General features: G+C 43.3%; 1 protein-coding gene across 18 annotated transcripts in view; it reads right to left on the bottom strand.

The window, feature by feature from the left end:
- ADGRL3 (adhesion G protein-coupled receptor L3) overlaps nucleotides 1-13,322 on the bottom strand; it is a 635,479-nt gene that overhangs the window by 479,519 nt on the left and 142,638 nt on the right. Inside the window, exon 3 of one of the 18 annotated variants that reach the window (XM_075929220.1) lies at nucleotides 6,587-6,739. The exons of the other annotated variants lie outside the window; for them this stretch is intronic. The gene's annotated coding sequence lies outside the window, so the exon portion shown is untranslated. The remainder of the gene's footprint in view (nucleotides 1-6,586; nucleotides 6,740-13,322) is intronic. 18 annotated transcript variants of the gene reach the window in all.

The raw sequence follows: 13,322 nt of genomic DNA, 5'->3' as shown, positions 1-13,322 counted from the left end.
ATTAGGGATCATTACTGCCTATGAAATCTATCAATAGATAGAGGTAAAGTGTGTCACTCATTCCAGTCCATAGATTCAGTCTCGTCATCAACGGCTGGCCTCTCATTTCATTCTTAAATGATGGTACACTTTTCTGGAATTTTTCCCGAGGCAAATTCTAGTAGCTTTTCCAGTTTGGTGGGAAAGCCTTTTATAATTATTATATCACAAGCTATAATCCTCCAACTCAACCAGTTTGACAGAGGTGCACTGAATGTTTGGGTTACTTGCACGTTTAGGAGAGCATTATTCAATTACAAGTCACAGGTAACTAGAGTTTAGAAAATAATCCATCTGTCTGAATGCACAGAGACCCCTCTTTCGCAGGACTGCCTCTGGCAAACTTGTCTGCAACATCACTTGGATTTAGCTGCGAAGGTTTACTGGAAGCTAACTAGCAGTAAAGCGCTAAAGCTACGCACAAAGCAACACCAGACAAAGGACATTAGAGAACTGACTAGTGTATTTATGTTAGAACTCGAAGAGAGAGAAGCACAGGCACGAATATGGCTGAAATTTACCATCTGCCCCTTCTTGTACTGTTGCTATTATTGGCCCAGGTAGAATATGCTCAGTACATACTGGAAATTATGCTGGAGGAAATGAAGACAATGCATTTAGCAAGAGGTGTTTTCCCTGTTCCATTAACTGCAGGGTGATTACCAATTAGTTGTGAAAGTTATGAAAGCAATTTGTAACTTTATGCGTCTGACGGCATTTATACTGCAGGGAGTTGGCAATCAACAGCACATAATACAGCCTCTAGTGCTGGGGTGGGGTTTATTTAATAAATCAGCAGTGAATTACAGCTGTACTTTCAATGATATACTGCCTCAGATTCCTGCCTGCAGTCTGTCCTATTAATTTGCACATTTTCAACTGACCGAAATGAACATGGAAAATGAACTGAACTAATCACCATCCTGAGGACAGCCGTAAAACAAAAATCAATGAGAGCCCATGGCTAGCTTCTAAGGAAGATTGGGACACACTCTCCGCCCAGATTTCCCATTAGTGCCAAGGCGCTCTGACCAACGCCGTTAATACACCGCAACTCCTCACGCGCTGCTCTCACGTTTTAGCTCAGAAACAGAAAACTCACCATAACGTGCCTTAAAATTCAAACGTCTCAGAGGGGCAGCCGTGTTAGTCTGGAATGTTAGAATCAATGAGTAGTCCGGAGACACCTTAGAGGCCAATGAAAATACATAGATGGTCTCATGAGCTTTAGTAGGCACAATCCACTTCTTCAGAGGAACTGGAGAGGAACAACGAAAGCCCAGAATTTGATAGCAGAAAAAGAAGGGAAAAAAGGGGGGAAGAAACCTGTCAACTGTAGGACTGGTACTAATGAGGCTAATTAAGTGACCCATACTTAGCTTTTGATGTAAAAATGAGGTGTTAAATGCAGGGAAGGCTGGCTTTATAATGGAGCATCCAATTAATGTCTGCATTTAACACCGTTTAGCACCAGTCCTACAATGGACAGGTATCTTTTTTCTCCCCTCCACCCCCTTCTTTTTCTGTCAGAAAATTCTGGGTTTCTGCTACTCCTCTCCAGTTCACCTGAAGGAGCGGGTTTTGCCCACAAAAGCTCATGATACTTTGTCCGTCTCCATGGTGCCACGAAACTACTTTAAATTAAAGTTTGCTTACAACGAACAGAACATCAGGTTTACTTAAAATAGAAAAGGAACCAATGGACGTGTCGCAGGTAGAGGAAATCTGTTTTGACAAGGCACGTCCTAAATCGCAGCTTGCTTTATGTCTCGTGTGATGCAGAGTAGCTCTGGTAAATATGCAAGCTTTACTCCCAAACAAACTAAAGGAATACATGTAACCCAGAGGATGCCTACTGTATTCATCAGAAACAGGAATGTCCTTAAGCTATCTGCATCAGTTGTAACTGTCCCCAGGAAATGGCCATTGTTAGTACTGTTTTTATTATAGCAGCACCTAGCAGTCCTAGCCCGGAGCAGGCTCTCACTACTGTAAGTGCTGTGCACACAAAGTGACAAAGAGCTTCCAACCATACTGTACAAACTGTAAGGGGGGGCGGAGTTGATTTTAAAAAACACTTTGTATGAATTGTGGAAAGGGCGAGTTGGCCTTTGTAAGCCATTTAAATAGTAAGGAGTGAGAATGCCTTGAAGATGGAGGCATTAATCATCTGGTGTCGACCCGCTGAGAGAAGACCTCTGTGTTAGTAAAAGGGAATTTCCCCCAGCAATTCAGCCACAGTATCTATTCCTCTCTAATATGGGTATTGTGAACATTGACCAAGCGTCTGGAGGCTGAAAGCACTATGCAACTGCCAGCTGACTATGAAAACTTTCTGCTGAGTAACTAAAACAGTTTTAGAGGGGCAGCTGTGTCAGTCTGTAACTCTGAGAACAATGAGGAGTCCTGTGGCATCCTAGAGACTAACAAAAATAGAAAGGGGCACGAGCTTTTGTGGGCAAAGCCCACTTTGTCAAATGAGTATTTACTTCTGAACAAACTAAATGAGTCCATGTAACCCAGAGAAAGCCTCTTGTATTGATCTGATGAACTGAGTTTTGCCCACAACAGCACACGATCCATACATTTTTGTTAGTCTCTTTGGTGCCACAGGATTACTCATTTCTTAAGCCGTTTTGTTTGTCAGGAGAATACCATTGGGTGTATCAACAGCAGCACTGATCAGAGATGAGGCCCAGGAATATCACCTGGAGCAGAATAGGAGACACAAAGAAAACTCAAAGTTCTCCCAACTACAAGAGAAGCCGAGACACTATCTCCTCCTTAGCCTGAGTCAAAAAAGGAAAATAAGTGGGACTGACTGTCTCCTACAGGCCACACAGCAGTGGCAGAAAGACCAACCCAAAGACAACCCCTTTACAAAGATGGCAAAGGAATGTAAAGGTAACAGAATCAACTGTATGATCGACACCTGCACAATTGCGGGTGATATGAGCTAATATGTTATTCTAGAGATTAACACAGGTGTTACCAAGCATATGAGCAATTCTGATGAAATTTGTAATCCAGCTCATCACTGTTTATTACCCCATGTAACATCCCCTCCAGTTCCCCAGACAAAACTTAAATAATGAATTTTAAATTATTGCTAACCAGACAGATTATTTTATATGAGCCCAGGTCGAACAGGTCAACTTGAATAGCAATTGGGTAGCATTTTCTCTAAGAGATTTGTGAAAATTTATTATTAAAGTTCCTTAAGCAGTAATAAAACTGTAATAAAGGCTTCAAGACCATTAGGTAAACAACTAACACTGGGTAAACAGTGGACAAGTATTATCCATGAACATTTCTTTGAAATGTTAAACAAATCCACTTCCGCCATCTCCATGGACCTGTTTGCATTTGCTTTTGATCTAAATCCACGAGACTGTGTTTAACTAGCAAAAACCTTAACAGAGAAGGAAATTCAAAGTTATGCATGCAAATATCAGTGGAACCAGTATCACTGATTTGTGCCAGATGTGCTTGTGCATCTACTATGTCACTGCCCTGAGCAATTGCTACTAACCCAGGCAACCTCAAAAGCAAACACCTGCTGAAAATTGTCCATGATCAATCACCTATAAGGTTACATCGAAGTTGCTGAATAGCAAATGCAAAAGCAGCAAGTAGGCTAAATGTGTTGACTCAGGCAAGGCATAGCCGGTACAGCGATGGTAGCAAAGCACTCCTACGGCGGACACAGCGCGTACCACAAAACAGCATCTTTGTCTGCATAGCCTACTGCAAATCGGCTCTTGCCACACCTGACCAACACAGATGGCCCAATTTGCAGGGTTGAGCTGGTTTACATGAGGTTATGAACCGCTCACTCCACTCCTGTGAAAGAATCACCTGAGCGCAGCTGGAGCCGCTCTGCAGAGAAACAACAGGAATTCCCATCCTCAATGGTATATCATTTGAATACAATATTGACTCTTGAATTGTTACTGGAATGACACACGTGGCATAAATACAGACATGTTAATCAGTGGGGCAGCGTATGCACGCCCTGTCACCGGGGTGACCTCATTCCGGGGTGTGGAGTTGGCTGTCTCCATAATCCATGAAACTTTGCCAGTCTCCGGCTAACCCTGAGTCCATAAGCGGTCCTGCTTGCCGGGCAGCATGGCCTAATGGCCAGAGTCAGTATATATCCCTCAGTTCAGGGTAGTATGGCTTATTAGCCAGAGTCAGTAAATGGCCACCAGTGCAGGGCAGTATGGTCCACTAGTCAGAGTCAGTGCAGTTGGGGCTAACACCCTGGTAGGGAGACCTGGACCCACCCTGCTCCACCGGATCCCAATCCAGGGCCCTGTGAGCAGCAGCGCTGTCTGCCACTCCTTGGCAGGGAATCCAGCCAAAACATGCCGAGGATACTTGGGCGGGAGAGGCTGCACCTGCATCCTTCCTGGATTACTTCCTACCGCTTTGTTTGGATCAATGTCCCACATGATAGCTGGGTCTTCCGGCTCTCCGGCAGCCGCTTCTCCCTAGAATTCCCTGGGGGTTGCGTTGTGGCCATCTCCCAGGTCTCCAATTCTCACCGCCAAGGTGGCTGGCTGCAGCAATTCAGGAGCTCTGGCAGGAAGTTCTTCTCCTTTGCTGGTCAGCTCAGACTGAGCTGCTCTGCTGCCTTTTATACTGCTCCAGCACTTGGAGCATGCCCAGTCTGGGTGAAGGGGCGGGATTTCCAAAACCCTTTTTCTGGGTCTGATCCTAATTCTGCATTCCTCTTTCATTTCCAACAGACACGAACCATTTTCAGTGGTAGAATACCTTGGTCGCATGCCTTAATTTTTTGACATTAAGTACTTTTGCATTTCTCCCGGAAAAACTTTTGGGAATGTGCCAATTAATTTTGCATGGTCACAAACACTCTTTGCAGAATTGCGTGCAGACCTAGATCTTTCAGAAGAATTCCGCTGTCATTTAAGCACGCAACAGCCCAGATTTTCAAAAAAGGCTGACCACCAAGAAGCCTAGGTTAAAATAAATGGAAGTGGCCGCATGCTGATCTCTTGAAAATCTGTGCCTCTATCTCCAATTCCTCAACAGTCAGTCACAGCCCAGATCCTAAACTGTACATTAGATTTTGCTAAGACAGGATAGTAATTATAGCAAGAGACTGGGAGAACTTGCTCTGCTTAGGTTCCACTGGGGCTTTCATTATATCTGCCTGTTTTCACATGCTCAGAACCTTCTGAAAAAACTCCCTTTGTGGGCTGAAAGTTTCCATGTTTAGTCTTAGCCCGGAGGTGAACTGTTCTGGAAAATGTGAGCAAAATCTCTTCAGGAGTTTTAGAGTATGTGGAAATGAAAAATGTATTTTTACCTTTCAGCGGGAAATTTTTAAGTTGATGTTTTCGTTCACATGTAACTCAAAATTCACTACACTTTAAATATTAATATTTTCACGTTGGGCAATCCTCTTAGAGCCTTGCATTATTGGCTAAAATAAAGGCTGCAGAAGCCTTTCAAATTTTGTCTTGCCCACCACATAAAAACCTCAGGAGAGGATGGAAACTTCTGTGAGATCATAGATCTCACAGCACAGTGAAATTGCCAATATATTAGGTTGTTCTGTTCTTTTCTTTTAAATATGTACTTTAAATGCAAGGCTTAAAATACCTAGCAACATAGCAGAGCTGGCATATTTTCACTTTAATTTCACTTTTAAAGTATGTATGCACATGCCAAGTGACCCTGGCTCTTTAGTTTTGCAGCACCACATGGTTACACTGCCAACACAATTCTTGCCCTCACCTTCCATATCCACCTACAGGTGTGGGTAAATGCAGTGGAAACAGCTTCACTTTGGTTTGAGCAGGTCAGCTCAGAGTAGGATAGTTTATTTTGTGAGCGTACTGGAGGATGCACCAGATAGCACAGCTCCAAAAATAAAGCCAGTCGCTCCCCTCCACCGCATGCCGTTGCTACAGCATACTGACAGTGAGCTCCAGCTGGCCAGGCCTGCAGACAAAGCAGCACTCTAAGCACAGAGCTGCAGGAGCTGCGTATTCCCAAGTCTATTGGTTAATGGGCAGTGGATGATGAAGTTGCTGAGAATTTTGTCTTTGGTTTAATGGATGAAGGATTTAGCATCACATCCCGGGGCTGCTCCCCATCCCCCTTGGGCAAACGTCCATAGCAGAGGGCTCGCTCTTCCCCATAATTTGTCAAGTCTGGACAATAGTTCAGAGCCCAATAGGTTAATTAATATACCAGTTTAAAGCTCTTGTGTTACCAGCAAGTTAGTTAAATGCACTCCGTTATGCTATATTATGCACGCATTAGACATGTGTACTCACTCGCAAATGCAGATGTGTAAATTGTACTTTGGAACTAAATAATCCAATGCATTGCTTGCCCTACCAGCTGCACATAACGATCGCTCATAAAAAATGCATAGTTGCTTAAAAGCGAATGTTATGTCACCACGGAGCAGTTAGAAAATGTGTGTAATGAACGGGACAGATAAATGTTTATTGTACCATGTAGCCAACAAAGCCTCATTTTGCATTTTGATTTGGTAGTGGCTTACCTTAGACTGTTCAAATGCCATCTTGAATTACCCAACAGTATGGCTTCTTAAAAGAACTGTCATAATGTTCCTGGCCAGAGCCTTTAAGTTCCAACACTCCTGCAAAGTAACCCTTGCCCTTTGGGTTCAATTCCATTGACCATCACAGAGTTCCTGTAAAAAAATAAAACTATGCTCTATTCCTACAAGGCATATGGATAGTTAAGACTCCACCATTGCAGATCCTTGTTACTCAACATAGAAGCAATTCCTAGGACATGAGAAAGCAGCCAGGTACAGGTATTAAAACTATAGTGATACACTGCTTTAAGGGGAGGATAAATGGACCAGTGGGCATACATCAAATGCTTGGGATTCAGCCAATTTAGCTTCATGTAAAATAGGGGCGAATTGTGTGTTTTTGAAGTTCTTCTGCTGGATTCCAGCAGCAGCATTAAGGACACACATTTATCTACACCTGGAAATAGATCACTGTTACAAAGTAGCTTCCTGGCCTGACCCTGTCATAGGACTCAATTCACATATCCCTGAGATGGTGGAGTGACAGAAAGAGAAAATGTAATAACTTTTCAATTGGATAAAATGGCTGAACAATGTGGACAAACAAAATAAGAATGTTACCAGAACAAACTGAGGAATAATCCATCAATTTAAAAGAACTGCTTATGTACATATGTACAAGCAACCCTGCAGAACAATCTGGAAGCTGCAAGACTTCTGATTTTGGGTATCTCCTCTAATTTACAGGACTCTTATTATACTGTGCCATCATTATTTTTCAATTACTGAGTAAGCTCCACACTTATCACAACTGGTAACAACTACATATTTCTGTATGTTAAGGAGTAGTAACGTTCTCAAATACCTTACCTTTCTGGGCAAGTTACAAAAACGTCTGAGTCAGAAGAGGAGTAAGGAGACAGAGTAAACCTGCTAACCGATATACACAGTACGTTCTGAAGGTAGGGAAAAGCCTTACAATCAGTTATTCAAACCAGCTCTGACTTCCTCATTCAAAATACCATCTCTTATTCCCCTCCCCGCCAACAATGCATGGAAAATGCTCGTTAAATACAAGGGAGAAAAGCAATGCAAAAATAGTTCTCATGCAGACTACACTTGACCTCTCCCAATACCAGGCTAATTGTTGTCTCCTCTTCAATTTGCATATGAAGACACATCAAATTCTGCCAGGGGAGGGGGAGGGAGAGGAGAATGCAGGGAACCTATAGAAACTATACCATTTTGCTTTTGATGTCAAGCAAGCGTTTATTCAAAGATCCCTTTGTCCAGTTATATGGTTTAAGCAACACTGCTAATGTGAACATCAAACAGCTGTGATCCCTATTCTCACATGCTTATTTGGACATCACTTGGTATCAAATTTAATATGAATGAGTTCATAGGCTTATGGAACAGCAGCCTTATCCAAGTTACCTTTGATCGTGTACAATAAAACTGGACTTCTGTCAACACAAAAGGAAAAAAAAAAAGAAATGAGCTCAATAAAGTTAATGAAACCCTCCCCTCCAGATTTTTTAAAGAAGTATATAAGAACAACACTCCTAGGCCAATCACAGCTCATTACCTCCTGAATCTGGGATTCCCTAGCACTCTGAAGCACTTCCTTAGCAAACCTGGAAGCCATCATCCTCCCAATGCAGGAGAATACTGTCAGTTTCAAGGCCACATCTACGCAGTGGAGACTAACCCAGTCTCACATGCGACGTGTTGGAAAGTGTCACTAGTAGGGTTGCCAGGTGTCCAGTTTTGAACCGGACAGTCCGGTATTTGAGCTTTCTGTTCGGGAAACAAATTAAGAAAATATAAATGTCCGGTATTTTCTAAATAAGATGTAATGTAGATTGTGATGTTATGTCAAGTGTGTCCGGTATTTTTGTTGAAACCATCTGGCAATCCTAGTAACTATTACACTGGGGCAGCAATTGCTACAAACCTCTTTGTGGAATGGGGCTGTGCAAATTACGTCCCTGATGCTACAAATACACTCACGTCTGACTTTACCGATATCTTATTACTCACACAAGTGAAGTGTGCATGTGCAAGGTGTTTGCAGAATTAGTGCCTTTATGGTAAGCATGCTGCCCAGAACCATCCACCCAGCCCCTAAAGATAGCCAAAGCCATAGATCACGTCCTTGAAGAAAAACCCCATATGGCAGCATTCAGATGAGGCGCTCGGGACGTGTGTAATCAGCAGTATCGGAGTCCTTTGCAGCCAAAGGTGCAGCCAGTACACACTCCCGGTTTACAGATGGCCCTGTACACTTTCAACCTATGCCAAGGTGTGGCTTTCTGCCAACAGCAAGTTCCTGCTGGACAGAGCAGCAGCTTGCTTTGTCTTTTCTGCAGTGCATTAGCCTAGGAAGAGAGAAGGCAACCCAGAGCAGTGTGACATTTCCCTGGCTACACGCACGTTTCATAGCTTATTGCCCCTGCTTATGCATTCTGTTGGCCTTTCCGGGGTCTCTTCTGTGGGACCCGTTCAGAATCGCCAGGAAGGATGACTTCATACCACGTAGGAGGCTTTGGCTCAGACTTTTGAGGCTGCCTTTGTAGAATGTTTTATTCACTCTGTGACCTTAAGCTGTATCAGGGCACCCGGCCCCTTTAACCCCATTCAGTCAGATCCTTGGTGATTTAAGTCAATGGCAAAGACTCCCAATGGCATCAACAGGCCTAAGATTTTCCCCTCCGAGGACCAGACAGCATTATAATCACTAGCGGGATATGTTCAAAATTGACTTTCAGTGGGATTTGGGCTCCTGTGTTCTTTAGTTTACAAAAGTCACTTCTTACTTTTTTTGGTTTATTCTCCATAGCCAAGACCTTCAACAACAGAAGTCTCAAGTTTGAATCCTAAGGCAAAGTTTTCAAAAGCAACCAGATAACCAAGCAGACTCATGTCCAGATCCTCAAAAGGCACTTAGGTACCTAACGCCTATTGAAATCGGTGGTGCTAACTGCCTAAATCCTTCAAAGATCTGGGTCTAATCCCTACTAAATGCTAATAGGGCCATAGACTCCTATGTCATTTAGGTACTCCTGATTTTTGTTTTTTTACATAAGTGATGTGATTTCTGAAATTGCTGAAAGCCCAGTAGCTCAGACAGACGCCAATGGGACTTTCTGGGTGCCCAGTCCTTTTAAAGTAACACTTTTTTAAATTTTAGACTTCTGTTTTGAAAAGTCTTGGCTATGAACATCAGATGGAGTTAAAATGACTTAATCGTTTGTTTTATTGTCTCTGGAACTTCACAAACATATCGGAAAATAGAGCCATTGATTCAAAAGCCCATTAGCTAATGCTAGAGAAGAATTCCGAGCTTTCAATTATTGTAAAAGGCTTCATGTCCAAAAGGAAAACAGTTACTTTATGGCGTAAAAAATAGTACAATATTCTTGGAGCAGTGAAAGACAGGAAATTCGGACCAAAAAATGAAAGTCCGCCCTGAATTAAACCTTGTTACACTCAGATATCGATGTATATATGGTGCAAAACTGCTGTCACTGTCCTGACATTCTTTAATATCAGAACCAAAAGAGAAAGAACAGGTCAAGCAAGCATAGGAAACACCTGGGAAAAGCAAACCAAAAAAATCTATTAAAAGAAATCGATGTCACAAACATAGCTGAAGCTATCTGTACATTAGGGAGAGTCGGAAGCTGTTTGGCTTGCCATTACAGAAGTTCAGTGGCTAGTCACAGTTTATAAAGGTAAGCCAGAGTTCAGCAGACTATTCACAGAAGTCAAGCTTAGGGTGAGCACGTACCACCTGGTGCAGAGAACAATGGTTTTAACATGTATATTGCCATTCTTTATCAAAATGAAAAAGCTTCCATTGGTTTCATTGCCTTGATCTATGAGCAGTTATGTAAACAGGAATGAAAATAGTTCTGAGGAGTTTTATATATTTTATGGTTTGGATCAAATGGTTCTTTCATGCCAAAAATGGAGAAAGATTTATTTTTATAAGTGGGCTCAGCAACAATTTTTTTTAGAAATCTTTTATGAACACTCCACTTTGAAAGCTCTGAGCTGTAACTTTTCCATTGAAGAGTTCATTACGTAATTAGACGTAGCTGTAAGCAATCTATATTAAGTTGCTGAAAACCTTAACATAATTTGTTTTGCATATAAGTTATGCATAAGCACAACAAGCCAACATAGTGCAAAGTGTATATTGGATGACAGACTACCCTGTTGCCAAACTTTTCTGAACAGAGACATGATAAAAGCATTTTAAAATTCCTTGTGAGTATGAAAAAGCTCTTTTGAGCTTTCTCAGATGACAACATTCACAAATTCTACACACAGTGAAAGGTCAGCCAAAACAATGGGGAAAAAAATGCATTAGTAAACAGTGTAATTTATATGCAAATTTCATAGATAGTGGCCTAGATGATAAGTTATCAAGACCATCAACAAGTAGAAACTGGAAATAAACTGAGGTTTTGTTTTTGGCTGTTTTTGTAAACAAATGTTACAATTCAGGGTCATTTGCACCTGTATTTCCCCTCTTTTGGTCCAGCCAGAACACCCATCCTCCCAGCTCCCCTGCCATCTCACTTTCCACACTGGGATTTTAAAGCTGCCCAGTTCCCTGCCTTCACTACAAATCCCCTAACAAACCAGCCTGCCTTAGCAGACCTGCTTTGCCGTCTCCTCAGAAGCTATAAACAGCATCATGACCTTTCTGAGCAAGCGCATTTATTCTTAAGGTAAAAGCACCGCAGAGAAAATATTCGAAATAAGAGACTCTGAACACAGGTTAATAAGCTCACCAGAACTCCCCCTCCTGATTCCAACAAAGGTGTTTTCAAGCCCCACCCAGGGTGTTTCTATGGTTACAACTTCATAGCAGCCGTTAGCTAAAAATAAGCACACTCATGAATGACACTTGATTTTACCCAGTTTGGGCCTCTGGTCTGGTCTTCATGCAACAGGTGATCAATGGACAATGGGTTTCTCCTCAGGGCCCAGCTCCCAAAATAAGTGCTGGAGGTGGCAAGCTGCCTTACCTTCCCTGCATATATTTCCGAGGAATCCCACTTAACTTGGCCTAGCAAAGAGACTTCAAAGAGACTTGTGAAGGTTGTCACGCTTTGTGTGGTTCACATTATTCATTACGTTACCCGAGGAAAGCCGCATTCAACCCCACACCAGTGCACAAATATGTGTGTTTATAACACCATGAGCTCCTAGGACATGCAGGTAGTGCTGACAGGTAGGTTTGAGCCTGGGACCTCTGGAGCTTAGTGCAGGAGATCCAACCCACTTGAGCTAAAAGCCAGCTGGCTCTCAGATAAGGCTGTAGAGCAGACTCATTCTCCTCTGGCAGTGTAAGTGCCACTCCCTTGGACACTGAACCACACGCAGACATTATGTGGGTTACACTTCATTCTTTTCAGGTTTGCTCAGGATACTGCAGGAACTGGCCATTTCCATCAATAAGTATGTTTCAGGACACTGTACTATTTCTTTGCAGCAGAGCAGAGCAGAGCACGGCTTTACTTGGGTTGGGGGTAGATTTTCAAAGGGGTTTAATGACCCACAACAGGGCAAGTTCTCAGCACATAGCAACAATCACTGAGACCACCACTCAGACCAATGGGAGTCCCTGGGGACTTATAGACTTCGATAATCAGGCCTGACTCTTCAAAGCACAAATCATCCCTCCAGAGAGCACAAATGCCAGAAGGCCAGTGCTGGCTCTAGGACAAAACCTCACTTGCCCAGGAAGGGTGGGCAGAAACAGCCACTGTACCTTCTTTTTTCAATCACACCTGTGAACCTGAGAGGGAGAGCATGGTAGCAGCTCCTTCGCAATCCCCGGAGATGCTCGTAGCTTCTTTCCTTCCATTGACCAGCCTGGCTGGTGCAGACTGCTGCTGGTAAGTGCGTACACATGGCCCTGAATCCACACAGCTCCCCCCAGCTGAGTGCCCAAAATGTGTCAAGGCAGGTTAGGACCAGCCCTCAACATTTTGGCACCTGAGGCGGGGAGTTCACATGATGCCCCCATACCCCCTCGCTTGGGCCAAAACTCTGAAAGGTCTCAATTCTGCCATTTTCCTGCTCTGCTCCTCTCCTGAGACTGCTCTGCTACCTACATATGCACCAACAGCGCAGACACAATTTTCTACACTCTGGGTCCTAGTGGTGCCCCCCCCAGTCTGGCACCTGAGGCAACCTCCTCAGTTTGCCTCATGGTAGGGGCAGCCCTGAGGCAGGTCGTTTTGCATTGCTACGGTCACCACCAGAGGAAGGAAGGTAGGAAGGAAGGGAGGGAGACAAGTACATTTTAATAGTTAACAGAGCCTCAACCTATGCTGGCTCCAATCCAATCAGTGCTGGATCACGCACAAGATGAATAAAAACATTCACTATCATTTTCTTAGCATGATGGCATCAAGTTCCTTTTACCCAGGCCACCTTTTAGCTTGCCGTCCCAAAGACACTCACAAGTGGCGCCTGAGGAGTGTTCTCACAAAGCATATTTCCACAGCATTTCAGGAATCAGGTCTTCAGAGTGGCATAAGTCTGACTCCTGCTAAGGGCCCTTAAGAGTCTTCAAAACAATTCTATTTAGTTTACTGGTCCGACGGAGACCTGCTGCCACAAAGCACTTTCACTGGCTTGCCTAGGCAAACAGACACACCAGTGGGAGTGAACAATGAGCACTGTTGCAACTAAAACAATGACCTGCGTCTGC

This window comes from Pelodiscus sinensis, chromosome 5 (genome assembly GCF_049634645.1).
Source record: "Pelodiscus sinensis isolate JC-2024 chromosome 5, ASM4963464v1, whole genome shotgun sequence".
In the NCBI taxonomy this organism is placed as follows: Eukaryota; Metazoa; Chordata; order Testudines; family Trionychidae; genus Pelodiscus; species Pelodiscus sinensis.
Note: the sequence above shows the minus strand (reverse complement) of the source record. Positions and strands in the feature narration are given on the sequence as shown.